This window comes from Sinohyriopsis cumingii, chromosome 8 (genome assembly GCF_028554795.1).
Source record: "Sinohyriopsis cumingii isolate HCF-2022 chromosome 8, ASM2855479v2, whole genome shotgun sequence".
Taxonomy (NCBI): domain Eukaryota; kingdom Metazoa; phylum Mollusca; class Bivalvia; order Unionida; family Unionidae; genus Sinohyriopsis; species Sinohyriopsis cumingii.
The window spans coordinates 61,163,822-61,185,262 of NC_142968.1; the positions used below are offsets into that span (position 1 = coordinate 61,163,822).

The window sequence follows — 21,441 nt, forward strand, 5'->3', positions numbered from 1 at the left end:
TTAATGATAATGTTTACATAACATTCAAGCTCAGTGCATTCTTGGTGCAGTCTTGTTTACAATTAGATGGGAATGATTCACAGCGAAGTGAAAAGGTGTTTAAATAGGGATTTTATAAATGCATACTCAATTCTTTTCCAGATAAGTCTGTCAGATATTATTCGAGAGTAAGTATTTACTTTTAATATCCATTGGAATTACCAAAGTGTTCATTGACTTTTGGGTCAAAATTACTTTTTATTATCTGGAACAGATTCAAAGAAATTCTGCATTATGTCATTGTGGTAAATCAGGACATTCAAGGCTATTCGAATTCTTATATATATATATATATATATATATATATATATATATATATATATATATATATATATATATATATATATATATATATATCGACATTTAGAGTTATGTTGTATTTAATTACCGATACTGTAAATGTCTCTAGAATGTTCACTCTGTATTGTACAGAAAAAGATTGGTTCTTGATTTTAGTTAAACTGTTAGTTTCTTTTCTTTTCAATTTCTTTCAGTTACATATTTTAAGGCCTAGAGTTGTAACAGTCTCAAACTTATTTATGATTTCACACGTACATCAAGAAATGCTGGATATCTGGTCCTTTTGGTATATATAATTTGATTCTATATTGTTTCACATAGTTTAACATGCGGTTCAAAATGACATTGACACATTATGCAATTCGGCTATCGAAGCCAGCAACGCTCTCAAGTCTTTATGTATTTTGTCTACTTTGTGTAACAATCCAAAATCCGAGTGAGTCTCTTTGCTAAAAAGTTTAGCAAAATTAAATAAATAATTTATTTCCCTCGAATACAACGTGAAAATTATTGTTTTTACTGTTTCCTGAATTAAATCCCAAAATATACCTAAATGTTCTATGTCCAAATGTAATGTTCCAAATGAGTTTCAGTGCTGATCCGAATAAAGTACAATGTTTAACATTTTGATGTGCCAATAGCCTCAAATGTGACAAAAGTCTTGATGGATCAAAATGATATAATTCAAAAAATCCCGGAGTTGCAATAATTTCAAAATAATTATTTAGTCCAATAATTTGTTAATGAGTACTTTGCAATAAATAATTTAAATAAATAAATCCTCCAAACTATAAAATAAAGACAGCCAGAAGACTGAGAACACTTCGGATCTTAATGTAGGAATGAGTAAATTTGAAGTAAACAACATTAATATAACCAGCGACGAGCTAATGACAGAACCAGGACTGAGGTCAATGTTATTTTTACAACATTTCGTTGTCAACAAAATCAGGAATTTTCAAGTGAAGAACTAATATTCTAAAGTCAGATACAAGTAAACATGTTTACATTAATTAATAATGATTTTAATGTTTAATCTATAAGCATAAAGCTGTGTGGTGTGTTGTTTACAAAATCAAATGTCACTTGTCAGCTAGGCCGTTAACTCGATTACTAGACAATGTCAGTCATATCAGATAGACTGATATATATATATATATATATATATATATATATATATATATATATATATATATATATATATATATATATATTGACAATTGGTATATATACTTATTTTATAGTCTTATTCGTGTGTTTTGTTCGGGGGCAGCTATATACATATTACGGGCAGTTTTGACCTTTGTTAAAAGATATGGATGATCGTGCAAGCCAGAAAAAGGCACAAAACAACCTGTTTCGACGTATGTATTTGGGCACATCGTAATAAGACTGCTTTAAATGAATACAGCTGTAGTGCTTGTTATGTGAAAATGAAAATACTCTCAAAATGTTATCGCGGTTAATTTTGATACGGTCAAACACGATAATTTAATGACCGTCTGCATCCTGCACCTGTTCGACCGGATATATCTCGGTAGGCTCGGTAATTGTAAACACGGGATCGTTTTCCTGTGCGCATCGCTCGCAGTAGCTGCACTGTATAAAGAATGAGTGAACTCAGCTAGCGTCTGGCATCTGGTCTGCTGAGGAATGATCGTGCAAATCACCACCCGGTTGTAATTTGACATGCTATTTAACAGTAAAAGTCATTAACAAAATTACTTTAGCGCAGACGATAGGATCCACGATCATATAGTGACAATCAGGCAGCGAAAAAAATGACGTTTATGCTTCTTTTATGTTTGGAATAAAAATAATGATGTTTATTTTTCTTTATAAATAATGTCCTACACAACATTTGCCTCATTAGTAGGGACAAGAGACTGCGCCTTAGGACTCCACGAAGAGCTGAACAAAAAAAAAATCAACCGCACCGGTGACATGATGATGCAAGGTGGTCCCACGTGGTTTGATTAGCCCAAACCAAATTATCACTGTCTGGGGGTGAGATGACGGGAAACATTTATATGGGCGGTAAGGTTTTATACCGGCTTCCGGTCAGGCTCTCCTGTCCTCCCAGGCGGTTCGGCAGATCTTGAGGTGGCGTTAGCCGATAAATACAGGAAAACTGGTGGGAAAATCACTGGAAATGTGTCGGTGGCGGGCACGTTATCGATCACAGAACAGGTTTTAGCAGATTTAGTCCAATCTTCGCCTGTTTATGGAACTACCTCACAAAATCCTAGATGGGTAGGAGTGTATAACAAGCTAAACAACAGGATCATGATGTCGTATCATTTCTGGACCAACGACAGGCCCATCTGGATCGACAGAGACGCTGCAGGATCTTACATACCCATCACAATACAAACCGCCACTGAAGGTTTAAGGGTCAACAATAAAGGTTATGCAACCACGCTTATGGTAACCAACACGGGTATCACGCTCGCGAAGCCGACTTTAATGTCCAACCAGGTGTTGTCGGGATTAACTACCACGTGTCCTCTGACTTCAACGGCTAACACGCAGATGATTTGTTATTCTCAGCTTATGTCACTGGGCAACACTAAATTATCGCTGTGGGGCGGAACAGTCAATGGAACTGTTTCTCTGTCAGCAGGACAAGGCCCATGATCACCGATTACCCACCTGTATCAGACACCTGTATCAGACACTAATGTGACCAAAATACCGTACAAGGAAGCACGCTGTGTTTAAAAAAAAAAAAAACAAAAAAAAACGGACATATACCCATCTTAGCAGGAAGCACCGGAAACAGATCAGAGTTATCAGTGTGTGCCTCATCGGAATTTACAACCTTTTCAACCATTTAGAAAGCCTATTTTGATTAATCTCATCATACAGACCGAGACCGATTAAATTTTCTCACATCCTCAGCACGACCGCGACAAGTATTTTCACGATGAGTGACGATCTTCAAGCTTCAAATACCAAACGGTGCCCATACATCATTTCTCTTATGCCAATTGCAGAATCGCTAATGCGGCTTATACACAGTATTAGTGATTCTTAAGACGAATACTATTTCGTTCATACATGACGCACGTCTCCATCCTTGTTTGCTGCATAGTTGCTAAAAACAGGGTGTGATCTCCAGTTTGCCATTATTATAACAATATGTTTTCATTCTACTTCTTTATAAGCCCGCACTTTTTTGTGAACCTTCGATAAGGCCAGATTGATTGATAATCTTCATATCATTTGTAGCTGGTTGGATTTTGGAACCTGATCATTTTTGGTGAACGAAATCACGTCGGACTCTAATTTTTGATTTAACAAAATTCGTCGGTATTACCATAATCCACTAGGTCATCCTCCTCACCAAACAATAAAATCAATCCCACAACAGTGGGTTTGTCTTTATACAAATTAACATCGCGGTTATGAAAGCATTTATCATAGCGTGATGAAAAATCCAGTTGTCCAAATGGACATTTGCGAATAATCACATTGAGTAATAAACCCTGACAAGCGATCAGAGAGACGGTTGGCGGCGATAACACGTATGGATAATAGTGGTAAAATTATTTTGGGAACGTCCATCCCCATGTCTCACAAAAATACATTTAAATTTCAGCAGTAAAATTTTATTTTTCACGACAATGTAGCTGTCAGGCGAATACCTGAAGCCAGGAACATCATCGATGCAAATATTGCTGCCCACGATTTTACCACCCAATCAGTTTTCAGAGTTTTCCGTGTACCGGCTCAAATAAAGACCCCCTCCCCCACAAACAGGGTAGCGTCACAGAGATGGTCTTAGGAAAGAATTTTTTTCTTTTTTTTATCCACGATTGAATCAATATCCCCAAAAGGACAACATCCTATGACCATGGCTAACTCAGATCATCCAATGTTTGTCGTCATCAGATCATTTGGAAGTTTTTTGTTTTATGCAGTACTTCAAAATAAGTTTGTTCAACTGCTGATGCAAATCTATTATTGATATTTTAATTGTAGTGATAAAAATAAGAAAAAGCCGGAAAAATATAAATAAATCATCGACGTCATACTGCAAAATCCGTAATCTCTCGACAAAGTGATCGATACTGTGTTCAGAAATAACGTGGATATCTCCTTAGAACTCACTTTAATGAAAGCGATAGGGGTAGCTCGCAAGCAACTTTTGTTGACACCAGAACAACAAAGAAAGTTATCCGATCTCTGCAATGTTAAAATTAGATATGATTCAGACCTCATTCGAAGGCAACGTGTCTCATGTATAGCAGCACTTACTTTAAAAATTTGTTAAAATTATCACAATCCAAAGGATAGAAGACGTCTGAAACCAGATACGTCACCAACATCAACATAAAAAATCGTAAGGATCTCGAGGATACCATCATCAACGCTTACCTCGTAAACATTGATATTTATGTTAATTTAACTCGCACTAAGGTGGCAAGACATAGGCCAGTTTTAATAATGGTACAACAAGAAAAAGAACTGCATGACCAAGGAACATTACACATAACCTACATTAATGATCTCATTATGATTCACAGCACGTGTTGTATGTAGAGACTATATAAAAAAAATAATTGTGATCTGCCTCCGAATATCGGTGTCTAATTGTGTGTGGGTGGGTGTTCCGGACAGACTTATATTCTGTAAATCTGCACATTTTAATGAACAAGTGGCATGAAACCCACAAATAGTCCATCAATATTAGCACAGATTTTGGGGGGGGGGGAATGTTTATAGTGCTTGTGAAAAAAATACAATTGGAACCACACATGCTGCGACAGAAGAAGCGGTCAATGTTCCGATCTTGACTTGACTCCTTCTGCCAACTAAACGAAAGTAGTTCCGAATATGGTTCTCAAAATGAAAGCAAACTGCCTCTGAAGTTCCTTTTTCAACTTGATGGAAAAGGCAGAGGACCTTCAGATTGGATGAGAGTTGGTATAGTTAACTGGTTGAACTAGCACTTTAGAAACATAGAGCAATGATTACTGTAGAGCAATGATTACTGTAGCCCTTTCAAGATTCAAGATTATTTATAGGATATTTCCGTCCATTTTCCTTGGGTGTATGTTTGCTCTGAAACAAGCAAACTATAATCCCTTCTTTTTTTAAACATTATTTTCAAATAAGTGAATTGATTCGTTCGGATTAATCAACCATTATTTTTTGGACTAATTGACTTTTGGACTATTGAATCAGCTTAACGAATCTTTGCTTTAGACCTTCTGACCACTGAACCTTGAAACAAGCAAAATTCAGGCTCTAGAATTGTAACCCCATTCCCCAAACCGCTATTTTGTCACATTTGTGAACAGCTCTACAAGTAAAATGCTAAAATTGTGATGTCAAAAATATGCGAGAAAATGACGTAAATATTTTTCATTCACAGTGGTGAACTCATGGACATAAGCATTACAAAAGCTATAGACTGTTTTGACTTTCTTTTAGTCCTTTTACAACTATAAAGTTTGTCTGAATTTTAAAAGGAAAAAAACTGTTTTTACACTATCAATTTGAATGGAGATTCTGGCATTTGTATACGAGCTATTCGATGTAAAGTAGAAAATGATTACATTCTGTTCTTCGATTTGCCTGGCAAATTTCAAAACAAATCAGCAACACGTATTACTATCTTAATGATAATAAATATGAATGAAAGAAAAACAGAAGAAAAGAGAATGAAAGTGTTATAGTTCATTATTTCTTACCCGCATACACGTACCCTATAATTACATCGAAATCACCCCATTAACATCATACATATCGACTTCAATCAGGGGCAATTGATGAATTATTTTTTGGGGGGAGGGGGGCAAACATGTAGTGGTCAGCTATTAAGTTTTACGGATGTCGTCCAAAAACAAGTTTAGAGGTGGAATCCGGAGGTGCCCTCCCCCAGCCCCAACCATTATGTGAGGGCACCAAATGGCTCTAATGCTGATAGCGATTATTATTATTATTATTTATTATTATCATTATTATTATTATTTTCATAATTGGAAGTAGAAAAATAGAAGTCTGCTAGCAGGTGGGGTTTTTATTTCGTTTTTTTCTTCTTCTTTAGATTACTGATAATTTTAAGAGACTTAGGGGAAATAAAGATGGAACAATTAGAAGGGGAGGGATGCAACCGGTGGGAGGCCCAGGTGTTTCATACCCCAGGGACCGTGATCGCTCTCTACGACTCTGGGTGATGGACTGTTGTCCGTCTTTCGTCTGTATGTATGCATGTTTTATTATCTCTACTCATAAACCTCTGGGAAGATTGAATGCCTTGAAACCAAATAAACGGAAAGGATAGTGTTATTGCCATTAGGCCTTTACCAAAGATGGTTACTTTGGACATACTGTCGATTGTCTTGTTCAACCAGATACACGAGAGATATTTAAAGAATCTGTAGATTTAAAGTCTGGTCAAGGTGTGCATAGATGATTGTTAACAATAGGGGCTGAATTTATTATTTTATCCAAATCCCTATAAATCATATAGATATCTTCAATGATTTTTCTTTTGTGTTTTGTGGGTTTAGCGGCACTTTTCAGCATATGAAAAGCTACACATAACATACAGTATATCTGGTTTAGGAAGAACCCTGGCAAATCCCGGGAATAACCACCGAACCACAGGAAGCCACTGGCAAGCTTTTGTAAACTAAGTATTGAAAAGAGCAAAAACCAACAAGTTTTTGTAAAATTCAACAATTTATTTCCTTATAACAAAAAGTGAAAATTTAAAAAAGAACTTAGGATATTGTGAATTAAATCCAAAATAGTCCAAAAGGTTCAATCACATATCCTAATGAATAATGTTTTAATTAAATTCTAGTGACATTACAAATATGATCAAACGCTGAAGGTGTTGATGTGCATGTAGTCTCGAATGTACTAATGAACTAGTGGCCTTAAGTGTGATGATGTGCAAACAGTCTTTTCATGCATCAAAATAATACAAGATGCCCTTGTCTGAATTCACTATAACTCAAAATTAATGCTCTGTAAAAGAATATTATTGAGCACTTTGTAATTCATGAGAATAATATTTTGAATAAATAATTCCACCCAATCAAAAGCTGAATACAACAAGAAGAATGATTATTCTGCAAAATGGTAAGGCAAGAATGGGTAAATTTTCAAGTAAACAAATAATACAAATATATATATATATATATATATATATATATATATATATATATATATATATATCTTTCCAAGCTTATCAAAATCAGATCTGAAATATGGCCTCCAGAATGTTAAATAGGTTAGCCAATTACATGGATCTTGCTCATTATTGAATTACACTAAGATTTTGATGATAGAAACCCAGATTCCAAGTCTTACTGAATTGGATCAGAATATGACTCCACATTGGTAGCAAGTAATTGTTGACAAATGAATGCCTAACATTACCAAAGCTTCCCTTCGACTAACTGCCAGAAGAGTTAATAAAACTCATGGATATCTTGAAAATTTAAATAAATTTACCAGGTTTACTAAAACTCTTTAGTGTGGTATCATGGGCAGCCAATCAATGCATGGATCACCCAAACATATGCAAAGTCTTGGCTGGGAAAAAGCCTTTAATAGGTTGTGCTGGGAAGCCATATTATGGTGGCTGTGACAAAAAGCCATACCTGAGTATTTCTAACGATAAAATTTGAGTACAGTTAGTGCATTTATTGGGTCAAAATGTTTAAGCTTAATTCATCAAATATTCATTTGCAAACATTCAATTAATGTAACTTTCACTGCATTACTGTGCACAGAATTAAAGTCTATAAAGCAAGTTTAAGCCAAATACTGTATACATATTGAAAATTTGTTTACACCTACAAGGAACATACCTCAAGAATTTTAATGTGTACCCACAAAGTTTTTATCGAGGTACATTGTACCATTATTTAAAAAGTTCAGGTGGAACACTTAATACTTATACTGCATCTTACATTAATGAACAGTCAAATTTGCAATTGCAAAATGGCCTGCAGCCATGGTTAGAAATTTCAAAGGCAATGTTTGGACTGAATATTGAAAATATATGCATTTCAAAACATGTTAAACCAGGTGAGTCATGAAACTACACACAGAGTATAAAAAATTTACTACACAATGGAAATTTGTTGACAAACAAATAATTTTTCTGGGAAATTCACCAGACTTAATATTCACCAAACCTCTAAAGTCTGTCATTTTGATGGCATTTTGCTAGAAAATCAATAAATGAAATTTATGGTCTCCAAAAGTGGTTTAGTTGCAAAAGCATCATTCTGACATGCCTGTACATATTGCTCACTTTGTTACTTGGCAGGAGGAACACATCCAATACCCACTGTTTTGTGCCCACAGCCAACCACTTTCTACCCAGCAAGCACCCTGATATTTTATGTGAGTATTCTTTGGACAACAATTATTGTCCATTCTTTGATGTCTATTCATGTTTCATATATTTATCAACATACATACAGATTTAGTGCTTTAAGCCAATTACTGACACAAGTAGAACATACAAAGCATGCACATATGATAATCAAATTTTTTAAACAGTGAAACTCTTTCCACAAGATTTTATCAAACTGAGCTTATTCATTATACATTCCATATTTGTATGCTTTGTTTGTAATCTGGCTGCCATCACTGAAGTTTAAATGGCAATTGGAAACAATCTGTATTATTATGCTTTTTACATTTCCTTTTTTTTACAAAGCTGAAATAATTAAGCAACATATTAACAATTACTCAATAACATCACATAAAATATAGTTGTAGCAGATGCTGTTGATACACAAGAAAGAGGAACTAGAATGAAAAATGGAGCTCTATTAATTGCTCGTACAATAAAGCAACATTATAACATTAGTAAACCAGTACCGATTTGTTAAGAATGAAAGCACGGGAACAACAGCAAGCGTCATCATAAATGTACACTCCTTTCAGTATTACTGTATAATGAATTAGCAATACAAATAACATGTCTAGTACTAATAATTGGTGATTCTTGAAAATTAATGCTGTTCAGGACTGAAGAATTTTGCTTGAGCTCTGACATTTTTAGTGGAAGTAACACTCTCTGTGTAAATCTGCAATCTGTAGCAGGTACATAGCTATCAGTGGAGCATAACCTTGTTCCTGTCAATCAGCACTGGGTCTAAAAGATAAACACTTTCAGTCAGGAATTAACTATAAGGAAAAACTGATTTTGTACCGAATTTCTCTTTAATTTACAAAAGTTACTACAAAGATCTACAATCATACAGATCTGCAGTTCCCAACCCAGAACTGCATTTTGAAAGATTTAATTATGCTGTTCTGATTAACTAATTACTTCCTGGTTTTTCTCCCAATTGTCAGCATCATGTCAAAGAGGTATAAGTGAGGATGAAATTTAACAAAAAAGTTTGTTTAATGAAATGGTTGATGTTTCTTTCTTAATATTATTTCTTACATTTCAGGTTCAAAATTTGACAGAAACTGTTGAAACACTGAAAACAGCATGCAGACCAATACTACTACCTGCAAAGACCTTCTGAGTTTGCAAAATTCTGGCTGAGAAAAAAAATTGCTTTAATCATCTGCTGTGGAACTTTGGAAACTAGATGTAGCAGCCTGGCCATGATATCAGCTCCATGTAAATTGTGAATGTTTAACCCCCAAAAGTGTCAACAGGAGTAAAGTTAATTGTGTTCACTTTCTCTGATGACAGAACATTTTCATCTTTAAATATCTGAAAGATCTTTAACACCTTAAAAGTCAACCCATGACATTAGCTGCAACTTAATGTCAAGCTGCCAGTCTGTGCCTTTGTATGTTTTTTGTCTTAAAAAAAATAATAATGATCTATCTGTATTTATTTACAATAGCAGAAATCTGAAAAAGTCAACAGTAAGTTTTATCCTTGGAACTGCTTTTCTACAAATCAATTTATAAATCCCAGCTGAATATCTGACTTATTCAAAACCCACTAAAAGAAATCTAAGCAATAATTTACAATCTGTTATACTTCCCTACCAAAAAATGTATCAACATTATTAAGGTCATACCCCCTGTGTTTTTATCTTTTTACATGAATAGTTGAAGTTGATAAAGTAAAATCAGTGGATGTATATGTACAAATATACTTTGTGTTATTTCCTTGTGGACACTTCCATGGAAGATATTTCATTGCCCCCCTCTTACATTTGGATATGCCTAAGAAAAAATATATTTAAATTCTGTTTCCCATATTTAAGTCCTAAAAACTATAAATTGAGTCTTCACAGAAAATGATATCTCCCCCAGCCACTTTTGTAGTAGGTACTGAGATCATGGGTAAGGCTGTAACATAGTTCAATCTGGACTAACAAGGCATCATGTGGTCAATTCGAACCAATGAACTGTGTGATCTTGAATATGTTCACATGATTACTTACAACAAATAGTCTTCAAAATGTACAAGTTATTCAAAAGTTACAGCCTGGACATTAAGCCACTCTAAACTGCATATGTGACAACCTTCAAGGTTTCTGCATGGGAATCTATGCAACACATGTCCTTATTCATGTGAATAATGCCACCACATATTTTTGAAAACACACATGTCACTGAAAAGTTACAGCATGGACAAGCCTGTGGCAAGCTTAATTTGGCCTTTCACATGATGGGACTTGGATATCCTGAGCTCAGACTTGTATGTGACATACCACCATGCTGATATAAATAATTCCACCAAATATTATTGCAAAAACATGACAAAAGTGGCTTTTTTTTTTTTTACTTTTGGTCTTCTCTGTCATCAAGGCAAGAAAGGTAGTTGACACTTTGACTTTGAGATGAATATCCATAACAAACCTGATGAAGACCACATAAGCATTTTGGAGCTATGGCCTGGATAGGTAAGTGTGACAGCTGGACAGGCAGAATAAGATAAAATAATGTCTTTCCCAAAAAGGAGTAATGGATGGGTGAAAATAATGGTAGTGAATTAAGAATGATTTTATTTAGCAACCAGAACATAAATTTCTTGTTTTTGAATTTCTATGAAGGAATGAATCAATTTAAAAGATCCTTTTCAGATCATTCCAGAACAGTAATCCTTTTAAAAATATAGTAAATGAAATAGTTATGTCATTAAGATGAAATGTTACTTATTAGGAATTGTTATGTTAATAGATTTTGTGTGGCTCTCACAAGATAAGCAATGATGATTTTTTTCTTTCTGCAGTATAACTGCTGCAAGTTTTTCACTTTTGAAGATTTTGGTAAAATTAGGAACAGTTATAGAGCTAAGTGAACTGCATCAAAGATTGTTTTAAAATCAATTTTATGCAACCAAATACTAACATAAAGATCATAAAATTACTCAAATATATCTTTCTTTAATCACTAGAAAGTAATTCATATAGTAACAATAATAATGACATTTGTGTGTAAGATCATGGAAGCATTATGGTAGTTGAACTGACTAATTCAGTTATGTAACTCATTTTCAATCAGCATAAACAGTTTTTCATTATTCATATCAAGTTATATCTATAACAGTTATTAAAACTGTTCAAGTCAAGCAGCACTAATTATAGTAATCTTGATAAAAAAATGAAACATATTAAATACCAGTAATCATACAATTTTTCCGTGTATATGTTCAGAATAGATCATCTATTACTCAGAACCACTCCCATTTTCTCTCAAAAATTGCAGAGAAATGTAGTAGATTTTTCATGTCTTGCAGTTTGATTTTTCAATTATATAATAAAGAGACAAACAGACTCCATTATATATATATATATATATATATATATATATATATATATATACCTTGTAATGAAGCAAAACTGAACATTGTTGATAAAGTGAACTAATTTTTTTCTGCAGTCTAAACTATACAAATTAATGTTAAAAAAGTAAACTAAAATCAAAGCGCTGTCAACAATGCTCATTACATTGCTATTGGAACAGATGATATGTCTAACTTGCATAATCTAAATTCAGACCAAAACTTGCTTTAACTGCATTCAAATACATGAAATTGGAGCATTATCCATAGAACTCAAGCTGAATGATTGCAGTGAAAGTGTGCAGTATCCAGTATGTTAAGGAAACACAAAAACTTAACATCTGCATGAACCTTCATCATTCTGATTAACTTACCCAAAAAATCAACTGTACTCTAGTAGCACAGCGTTTCTCTTGGCCTTTGAAGATGTAATCCTTCTGGAAATGCCCACTGCCTTCAATGGACCACTGAACAAACAAAAGAAGAAATGTACTGCATCAGATGTCTGCATACCTTGCATCCCATTGGTTGAAACAAAAATGAATCAAAACATACCCTTCTCACACAATTTATTTCACAGACAAAAGCAAATGTCACATGTAATTGCATCAGAGATACCAGGTCTATTTTTAACTATTAGAAATACAAGGTCACCATATTTACATCAGATTTCACTTTAAGTCAGTACTCAGAAAGTAGTTCTCACCTTCTTGACACATACACTCCTCCTACTGGCTCAACAGCATAATCATATTGTTTGTTTATTAACTGGAAGGAATTTTATTTACTCTTTGTAACAGTGTCGCTTTGGGACAGCTGTCTGTAAGTTGGTAGCAGTGGAGTCAGTGAAAAGGCAACTTTCTGAATCAAGACTGTTTTGTCACAGTAGTGTGCTTTGATTTCAACTGTGACATATCCCAGTAGTGTCTATTTCTAAGTTTTGGGAATTTGAAATCACATGAAATGGAATACAAAGGTCAGCTGTTACATACCACCTGTACACTTCATTGCCAATTTATCTAAGATATAGACATCATTAAGTTAAGAACTGTCCCCATGTTTTAAGCATGTGTGTGTGTGCATGTGTGTGTGTGTGTGCATGTATGTGCCTCTACATTTGACTGTTCTATGTTTTAATTGACTCTCTAATCAAGTTTGTTTTTAATTTCATTGGGTTTTTCCACACGGAAATTGGCATTGAAACTTCAGCTTCTGTCAAATTATGGATAAGAGGTAGCTATGTGAAATTTCTTGCTCACCTGTAACATAATGCTTTCTGTACATTTTCTGATGTTATTGTACAAAATACTGAACCATACAATCTGTACATTTTCTGATGTTATTGTACAAGATACTGAACCATACAATCTGTACATTTTCTTATGTTATTGTACAAGATACTGAACCATACAATCTGTACATTTTCTGATGTTATTGTACAACATACTGAACCATACAATCTGTACATTTTCTGATGTTATTGTACTACATATTGAACCATACAATTTTGATATTGGCAGAGATATGGATTAAATAAAAACATGACATGGAAATAAATAAAAAATACACATATATGTAATTTTTTTGAGTACCTGGTAGGTAATCCATGTGTCACAAGACTGCCCTCAAGTGTGTCTTTAATCAAACATTAACTTCTATGGTTATTTTGTGGAAATACAATCAGAACACAGTGTATGTATGCATTACACAGTAAATATTCTGGACAAATCAACATATCCAAGCTCAGAGCGGTAGAAATAATTTAAAGAAACACTCCAAATACATAAAGCAATGATGTGTACATATTTCTGTCCTTATTAAAAATATGCAGACATTAATCTGTGTGCAAATATTTTTTTGTACAGTTTGCAACATACCACTAACTTTAAATTATTCAGACCTGGGATTTATTTTCATTTACTTTTTTCACAACCTTTGTTAGAGAAAACTTTCTTTCAATTTTATTTTGAAATACTGCTTCTGTAAAAAAAAAAAAACTGCAGAGAAATATCGCAAGTTAGATCTGGCTGTTTTGTTCCTTCTTTTAAAAAGATACATGACAATGGGTCATATCTGAAAGATCGAACAGAAGGTGCATTACCAAATTTTTCAATACTGTTTTTCATTTATTTTATCTTCATTTTTCCTTCTTCCTCTAGTTTCTTCTTTTTTCCTAATATTGGAAAATTAGTCAGATATAGAACCAGATAGTTCCCTGCCTCTGATAGAATTAATATATAACTGCATATTTTCATGACTGGCAATTATAAGATTCTTGGCTAGACTGTGAACTTTTGTGATAATTCTACATCATAGTGTAGTGCACAGTGTACATCATAGTAAGTTGCTTCCATATTTTTTTTGCCAGTCTCTCTCTCTCTCTCTCTCTCTCTCTCTCTCTCTAACTCTACTTATTACCTACAATGTAAACTTGCTTTCACTCCCAACTTTAGGTAAGAAGTTAAATTTTCTCTAATTGTTAACAAAGGCCATCAGAATACTAGAACTGCAGCTGTTAAAAGAAACAGTGGATAAAGAACATTCAAACTCATTTGCATAAACAGTATGTAAAGCTGAAAATTAAATGATATTAAATCATCACTATGAATAACAAAAAAAAATTTAAAGACTAAAATTAATACTCCACCTAATAATACAATATGTCTGCAATAACTTATATTTACACACAAACAATTCAAATTGAAATATTGAGGACATAACTGAATTAATGCATTTAATCTGAAACATGGCACTTGTTGCCTTTAGTGTTTGTGGGAAAAGCTGATAACTGTGGCACACAGAGGGTTATATGATCGAGTGAAAATGGAGTAATCACACAGATATTATGCAGTTTTCTTGTTAATGTTACAAAATAATATACAATTCAAAAATGCCCATCCATAGCTTAAGGAAAGGAAAATGTACCATTCTTTAGGACAAATGAAATGTTCTCACTCTATTACAAAATGAACAATATTTCCCCTTATACACATCAATGTTTATCATATATGTTATGAGATATGGCAGACAACTTTAGATAGCTATCTGGCAGTGTATGGGATAGTCAAGCAGTGTATGGGACAGTCAAGCTGTGAATGGGACATTCAAGCAGTGTATGGGATAGTCAAGCAGTGTTTTGGATAGTCAAGCAGTGTTTGTGATAGTCAGGCTGTGTATGGGACAGTCAAGCAGTGTATGGGATAGTCAAGCAGTGTTTGGGATAGTCCAGCAGTGTTTGGGACAGTCAAGCAGTGTATGGGACAGTCAAGCAGTGTATGGGATAGTCAAGCAGTGCTTGGGATAGTCAGGCTGTGTATGGGACAGTCAAGCAGTGTATGGGACAGTCAAGCAGTGTTTGGGATAGTCAGGCTGTGTATGAGACAGTCAAGCAGTGTATGGGACAGTCAAGCAGTGTATGTGATAGTCAAGTAGTGTTTGGGATAGTCCAGCAGTGTATGGGACAGTCAAGCAGTGTATGGGATAGTCCAGCAGTGTATGGGGTAGTCAAGCAGTGTTTGGGATAGTCCAGCAGTGTATGGGACAGTCAAGCAGTGTATGGGACAGTCAAGCAGTGTATGGGATAGTCAGGCTGTGAATGGGACAGTCAAGCTGTGTATGGGATAGTCAAGCAGTGTATGGGACAGTCAAGCTGTGAATGGGAAAAGTCAAGCAGTGTCTGGGATAGTCAAAGTCAGGCTCATATTATTCTAGAATGGATGCTGATACCTGATACAGTCATCCTTGATATATTAAATGGAACGTATACCTTTACTGAATCACATTTCTCAGCTTGTCCTTAGTCTCTGAGTCGTCTGCAAACCTTTATTAGAGGAATGGTCATGTGAACATCTTTTCGACTATCAGGTGACAAGGCCCATTTGTAAAGGTCCACAAAATAAACCAAATCAGCTGAAATCTACACTCACCTGCAAACAAAATTAACAAAAAGGAGAGACAGTTGTTATAATGGAGAATGATATTTCATGCACAAATGAACCATAACAACATTATGGCATCTCACAAATTCCACAACATAGCACTGTCCCATACATTTCTGAACTACATAATTTCATTTTAAAGCTAAATAAAATAATACATAGGCTTTGCTTTCAATCAGTTGTATATTTTTCTGAATATATTTGCCTGATGATTTACAAAACAGACAATCTAATAAACTGGTACATTCCAGACTAAGCAATATCTGCCATTATTTCCCTGTTACTGGTTCACTGACAGTTTCAAACTAATTTTATGACAAAATAGTGTACAAGGGGCAGTTAATATATATCAAGATCACCGATTCTGATCTTAAAACACAAAATGCTATTCACACACTATTGTTATTTTAAAGTTTTGAAACAAAAGTTTGCATGTTTTTATCATCAAAGGATAGCATGCAGAAATTGGGCAGTGATAGTTCCTACCTTACTCAGGAAAGGGTTAATGGTTGTTGTTGTTGTTGCTGTTGTTGTTGTAGCAGGGTTTAACGCCATTTTTCAGCTCATGATAGGCGATATAAGGCAGCCAGTATAAATGCTGGAGGAAGAACATGGGGTAAACCCTGGAAAGAACCACCGACCAACGAGAAGCTATTGGCAAGCTTTTTCACATACCCACATTTGTTGAACCCGAGACTTGAACACACAAGGACAGAGGTGAGATGGAAATGATACGAAATAGTAAGCGCTTAATGCCACTTGGCCACTAGGGGCCCCCAAGGGATAATGGTCAATCAGCTATCAAAATGCATGCTTGTGAATAAGCAAGAGTTTGTCAACATAACTGATATCAAAACAAGGCCTAGCTACTGATGTCTTAATGAATAGAACTAACCTGGCTAAGACGAGGGGGCATCTAAAAAAGTATGGTCAGTCAATTTACCTCTTAAAAAATCACAGGACGAAGTCGTTTTCGCTTTCCTAATGGAAGAAGGCAAAGTTTACAATTTTAGGTGACTTAGTCGCCCACTTCACCTGGTAGCTAGACCCCTGGTACATACTCCTGGGCTGGGTTAAATGGCATCCTAACATTTATCAAATTCAAACAATAAAATCAAATTAAAATCACAAGAAGATATCACATTAATGCTCGTACAAGAACAATTTTGTTACTATATACCTTTATCTACCTTAGTGATACTACCATGACTGATTAAGTAGATCAGCCCCAGTGGGATCTGAACCTACCCGATTTACCCTGAAGATCACTACCATCACATTTATTCACTATTCTATAGTATCTGATCTACAAATAAATGTACAGCTTTCATATAATACCTGAGATATCAGATATAATTGTTACAGTATATTATGCTAGCTATAAAATACATATAAATGAAGAATGTTTCCTTTCTTCATCAAGCTGAAATAAAATAGAAATATCAAATATTAATTTACCTGAAATACTAGAAACATAATCATAACATGCAATAATAATTAAATGGAAATTTTTAAAATACTTTTTTTTGTAGATAAATATAACTGCTTTAAATTGGCATGTGCCTTTAAATGCCATCACTAAAGGCAATAACCCATTCCCCATACCTGTTTGGTGGTTTTTCATTTTTCAAAACTGCCACTGTAAAGCCTCTGCTGAAGAAACCAACACTCCACCATAATGATTTAAAGAACTACTGCCCAGTTTTTAATCTCCCATTCATATAAAAAATCTTAGAAAAGGTTGTTCTATCCCAACTTGTATCTCATCTGAATGCAAACAGTCTTTTTAGCAATGTACAGTCTGCATATCGCCCTTGCCACAGTACTGAAACTACTCTTCTAAAAGTAGTTAATGACCTACTCTCTGCTTTGGATAGTGGAAAGATTACAGTCCTCACATTCCTTGATTTGTCTGCAGCATTTGACACAACAGACCATGATATATTACTTCACCGTCTCCAACATGTATTTGGCATTCATGATACAGCCTTAATGTGGTTCAAGTCCTACTTGGTCAACAGGAGACAAATTGTGTCTGCAAATGGAATACACTCCAGCCCAGTTGATATATGTTGTGGTGTTCCACAGGGGTCTGTTCTTGTACATGTTCTCTACATTCGATACACTCAGCCACTCTTAAGTGTCATAGATCATCATCCAGTCTCACCAATTGTATGCTGATGACATCCAAATATACAAATCTAGCCACCCAACTGAAGTTGATGCTACCATATAAGGTGTAAAGAGGTGCATTTCTGATGTGATATCATGGATGACACGTAACAAGCTGCAGATGACTGATGATAAAACTGAGGCCATTCTGATCACAACACAAAGACTTTCTCATTCACATCCTTTACCTTAAACAATAAATATCAGCAACACAAACATTAGAGTCACGCAGTCAGTATGAAACCTAGGTATTCCTCTGGACAGTACTCTCACATTGCACCAACATGTCATGAACGTATGCAAGGCTGCATATCTTGAGCTGAGATGCATCAGCTCCATTCGCAAATATCTTTCAGTTGATGCCACTAAAACACTTGTGTGTTCATTAGTACTTTCAAGACTGGACTATTGTAACTCAATTCTGTCTGGTTCGTCTCAATATCTACTCCAGAAACTTCAAGACACAGCTACTCGGATCATCCTTAAAGTACTACGATCAGAACACACCTCCCACTGCTCTGTACCCTACACTGGCTATCCATTCAATCCAGAATCATACACAAAATTTGTTCTTTGTGCTACGTTTCACTGACAGACTCTAGTCCAACATACCTATCCGACCTGACCCATGTGTACATACCAGCAAGATACTTATGCTCCTCTTCCAACAATCGTATACTCATTATTCCCACTATGAAAACAAAGTCATATGGACAGCATTCTTTTGCATACCAGGGCCCAGCAATGTGGAACAAACTGCTCACTGAACACAGACACAAATACACAGTGATCCCATTCAAGAGTGCTCTTCAAACTCACCTATTTTGACTGCAAGAACAAACTTTAAGACCTAATAATGTTTTCTACCTTAAATATTTTCAGCATGTTTTTACATTTTCTAATTTCATGGTGTTTGTTTTCTGTAATTATTTTATGTTTTTTTTATGTTATAGGTGTTATCTAATGTTGTAAAGCACTTAGAGCTTATCACGATAGGCGCTATACAAAGTACTCATTATTATTATTATTATTTGCTGACTCTGCTAAACTTCCTGGGTGCTGAGATAGGTGGAGACTGAGTATTACTCGAGGATACACCACCCAACTGAGGATCAGTATCCTCCATTCTCTCTGTCAGTGTCTTTACATAGGAACAAAGTCTCTGATGCAGGGGTAGAAAGTGCAACCTCTTTTTTGGGGATTACAACATCCCGCTGAGACAGACTGAGGGAATACTGCTGGTCAGGGGTTAAATTGGTTTCCTGCAAAGTGGAACCAACTGTCTCAGTGAGAAATGACTGGGGGTTTCTGAGTCTGTTAACCCGGGGCTTGGGATCAGGTTCATAATCAGGTATGGGCAGGAAATTGGTATACATTACCAACTCAGTATCTGAGTGTTCTGAACTGGGGATCTGAGGTTGATAGGATTGATTGGGGTTTGGCTTTTCAGGACTTTTTTGGACCAGGAGAGCTAGGGAAAGGTGGAAGGAAGTTAAAAGGAAGCAAGAGGTTCCTGTGAAGGATTCTCATGTTTCTTTTGCCATTTTCTCTCTGTACCCTGTAGACTGGTATGTCAGGGTTGGTAATCTGCCTGACTATGTAAGGGTGGTGTTCCCAGTGGTCAATCAGTATATGCTTTCCGTGGAATGCAACTTTCTTGACAAGTATGAGGTGGGGTTGTTGACTTTTAGCTTGGCGGTTCAAACTTATCGGTTGTCAACATCCTTGTTATGTGCAGCCTATTTCCTGGCCTCTTCAGCAGCACATCTGTAAGCATACTGCAGGCATTGTTCAAGTTTCTGCACATAACTGGCCAGATCTTTGGTACCATCATTTCCTGGATGAGTATCCAAATAGGCATTGACAGATAACCCAGGATGCCAACATTAAAAAATGGGGGGGGGGGGGACTACCCAGTGGTATCACATTTGGTGGCATTGTAGGCCTGGATGATTGCTCTGATGTACGATTTCCAGTCCAATTTGTGGTCAGCTTCCAGTATACCAAGCATTTTTAACATGGTTTGGTTGAAACGCTCAGAAAAACTGTTCCCCTGGTGTGATATGGAGTAGTACGAGCTTTGGCTACTCCAGCTAACTTGCATATGAGCCTTTCAGGGAAAGAATAAAACTTAAAGAAATATTCATAAAGGGTCTTGGTGGTTGTCTGGGCTGTCTGGTTGTGGCAGGAAACAGCTTGAGCATACCTGATGAAATGATCTGTGTTCACAAGAATATGCTCTAAACCACCCTTTGACCTTTCAAGTGATCAGAAGTCCATGCAAACCAGCACCCAAATAAAACGTAAATGAATTCTTACAAACGGTTTCAGTTTATACACTACTATTAGTACTACTGTGCTGGTAAAATAAACGCAATCATTTTACTAAACCACGAAAACTGATAACGGTCACAAATGTGTATGACGTGTATACAGTATGGTTTAATTTCAATTCGAATTTCAAAACTTATCTATTAAAAAATATAAAGGTACACAAAATTTCATAGTTACGGTTCAAAATCAAATTCTAATACTACTACTACTAATAATAATAATAATAAAGCGAGCTTACAATTCAACTAATCCACGAAAACTGATAACTCTACCAATGATGGTCTAATTTCATATCGTACTTAAAATTTTTTTTATAACTAGAAAACAAAATAAAATGTAATTATCATCGCTGAAATGAAACATAAAATGAGTTATTAGTAACTGTTAACATATATACACTACCGGTCACTAACATAATAAATTTAAAGTAGCACGTCTCAATGTCGAAATCACCCACGTTACTTTTTCAAAGCAAAATGTCCAATGACAACCGTTATTTCAAGCAAGATATTTTGCAGATTTGCGTAAATGAATTTCTCTGTTTCGCTATGGAACAGCATTGGCTGTGTATGTTTAATTAATAACTTTTATAGCTTAATATTAGCTATATGATAGAGTAGGTGGATTTTAAATGAGTGAGTAAACTATAATAAAAAGTGGTGAGAAAATATAGGGACAGTACACATACTTTATACTACAATACTTTTAGGTGTATTATATTCAATAGTGCATTTAATTAATCCAATCCTAACTAATCTCATATGTTTTAATTAATTAATTAATTAATTAATCAATAATAATAATAATAATAATAATAATAATAACATAATTTCATTTAAAAAATATATAATTTATACTACAAATACATTAAGGGTATTTAATCATAACAAGTGATTTTAATTATTCCTTTCCTAATTGATC

At 35.0% G+C, this 21,441-nt stretch overlaps 1 long non-coding RNA gene across 2 annotated transcripts; it reads right to left on the minus strand.

The window, feature by feature from the left end:
- Positions 1–7,013: 7,013 nt before the first annotated feature.
- Positions 7,014–20,990, minus strand: LOC149793658 (uncharacterized). 2 transcript variants are annotated; one of them, XR_016422865.1, is made up of 4 exons: positions 20,934–20,986; positions 15,843–16,002; positions 12,451–12,543; positions 7,014–9,472 (listed from the first exon to the last, which is right to left on the minus strand). It is a non-coding gene; the product is annotated as an uncharacterized LOC149793658 (long non-coding RNA). The 2 variants fall into 2 exon arrangements; XR_016422864.1 differs by having other exon boundaries at positions 15,843–20,990.
- Positions 20,991–21,441: the final 451 nt, after the last annotated feature.